General features: G+C 41.6%; 1 non-coding gene across 1 annotated transcript; it reads right to left on the bottom strand.

Annotated features, from left to right (window-relative positions):
- Positions 1 to 620: 620 nt before the first annotated feature.
- Positions 621 to 727, bottom strand: LOC141710204 (small nucleolar RNA R71). The gene has a single exon (XR_012570736.1). It is a non-coding gene; the product is annotated as a small nucleolar RNA R71 (small nucleolar RNA).
- Positions 728 to 2,555: the final 1,828 nt, after the last annotated feature.

Raw genomic sequence — 2,555 nt, 5'->3', positions numbered from 1 at the left:
ATGTTTGTCATCAGTGGTCATTAAAATTCAGTGACTTGGACATTGTTACTTATCTATTTCCTTGTCTTATTTCAGGTATTCTAGTGAGCGTGTATGGTACGCGTTCTTGGTCTCATAAGAGAAATCTGGATCAAGCCGAGGAAAAAGTTGTTGTGGTTCGAAGGGAAGTTGTTGAGAATGAAAAGAAGGTAGAAGAAGAAAAGAAAGTCGAGGAACCAGCTTTAGTAGTGATGGGAGATCAAGTAGAAATTTTTAAGGCTCTGATGGACTATTCTCAGCCTAAGATCAATGATATTCAGTCAAGCATCATGAGATCAGCCATCTCGGCTAACACTTTTGAGATTAAGTCAGGCACGATTCACATGATACAGAACTCAGTTCATTTTAGGGGTTCTCCTACAGAAGACCCCAACATGCACATCAGGGATTTCATCGAGATCTGCGATACTTTCAAGTTCAATGGTGTGACTGAAGATGCTATCAATCAGTGACTCCTCCCATTCTCTCTGAGGGATAAAACAAAGTGCTGGTTACATTCTCTACCACCAGGGTCTATCACTACTTGGGAAGATCTTGCTCAAAAGTTTCTCAATAAATTCTTCCCTATGGCAAAGACTGCTGCAATTAGGAATGCTCTTACTCAATTTGCTCAGCAAATTGGAGAATCTCTGTGTGAGGCTTGGGATCGATATAAGGAGATGCTAAGGAAGTGCCCACACCATGACATGCCTGATTGGATGATTATAAACTATTTCTATAATGGACTGGGTGCTACTTCTAGACCCATGCTCAATGCAGCATCAGGAGGAGCCTTATGGGCTAAGAGCTATAATGAAGCTTATGAATTGATTGAACTGATGGCTGCTAATGAATACCAGAATCCTTCCCAGAAACTGACTCAGGGAAAAGTAGCAGGAATTTTGGAGTTGGATGCAGCAACTGATATAGCTTCCCAACTTAACGCTTTGATGATGAAGGTGGACACTTTGGCTAATTATGGAGTTAATCAAATCACTAGTGCCTGTGAGCTTTGTACGGGTGCCCATGAAACTGATCAGTATACTATTTATAGTGAATCAGCTCAGTTCGTGAGCAACTTTCAGTGATCGCAACAACCTGTGCCAGCTACCTATCATCCTAACAACTGCAATCATCCTAATTTCAGTTGGAACAACACTCAGAATGCGGTTCAACAGCCTTATCAGCAGTACCAGCAAAGCAGTACAACCCCCCCAGTTTTCAGCAACAGCAATATACACCAAGACAACAAATTCAGCTGCAACAAGCTAATGAAAAATCTGAATTAGAGAAGTTGAAGCTTATGTGTAAAAGCCAAGCTATTTCTATCAAGACTTTGGAAAATCAAATTGGACAAATTGTCAATGCCTTGCTAAATCATCAACCTGGTGCACTACCTAGTGCCACTGAAGTACCAGGAAAGAGGGAAGCTAAGGAGCAGGTGAAGGCAATAACTTCGAGGTCTGGGAAGGTTGCAAATCCCGTCCAAACTCAAGTTTCGAATGAAGTAGCTGGGGATGAAGAAGAAGTAGAGCAGCGCAAAGCAGAAGTGGAACCAAGGAAGACTACTGTTGAGCACACTCCTCCTGAGGGTAATACAGGGGAGAAACAGATCTATCCTCCACCATATTTTCATAAGCGGCTGTAGAAGAAAAAGCTGGATAAGCAATTTGAGAAGTTTCTGGAGGTGTTCAAGAAACTTCATATCAACATACCTTTCGCTGAGGCTCTTGAGCAGATGCCTAGTTAGGCAAAGTTTATGAAAAGTATTCTCTCTCAGAAAGTGAAACTAGATGATTTAGAGATTGTCACTCTCACTGAGGAATGCAGTGGTGTGCTGCAACATAAGTTGCCTCCAAAGCTAAAAGATCCATGAAGCTTCACTATTCCCTGTACTATTGGAAAATTAGTGTCTTTCGACAGATGCTTATATGACTTGGGAGCTAGCATCAATCTGATGCGCTTGTCAATCTTCAAGCAGTTGGACTTGCCTGATCCGAAACCGACTTATATGACTTTGCAGTTGGCCGATCATTCTATTACATATCCGCGAGGTATTGTGGAGAATGTCTTGGTCAAGGCTGATAAACTCATCTTCCCTGCTGATTTCGTAATTCTTGATTTCGAGGAGGATAAGAAGATTCCCATAATTTTGGGAAGACCTTTCTTGGTGACTGGCCGTACCTTGATAGATGTGCAGAAGGGTGAGCTTACAATACGAGTGCTGGATCAGGATGTAACTTTTAATATGTTCAATGCTATGAAAATTCCTACGGAAAATGAGGAGTGCTTAAAGGTGAAGTTTGTCGATTCTGTGGTTGCATCAGAACTTGATCAATTGCTAAGGTCTGATGCCTTAGAGAAGGCCTTGTTGGGGAATTCAGATAGCGAAGATGATGAAAGTGAAGAGTAATTGCAATATCTGAATGCTTATCCCTCGAAGAGGAAGATTGATATGCCTTTTGAATCTCTTGGAATTGAGGAATTGAACAAATCTCCAAAACACCTCAAGCCATCTATTGAGGAAGCTCTTACTC

The sequence above is a fragment of the Apium graveolens genome, chromosome 2, assembly GCF_009905375.1.
Source record: "Apium graveolens cultivar Ventura chromosome 2, ASM990537v1, whole genome shotgun sequence".
Lineage (NCBI taxonomy): Eukaryota > Viridiplantae > Streptophyta > Magnoliopsida > Apiales > Apiaceae > Apium > Apium graveolens.
This window is presented reverse-complemented; position numbering and strand designations above follow the sequence as displayed.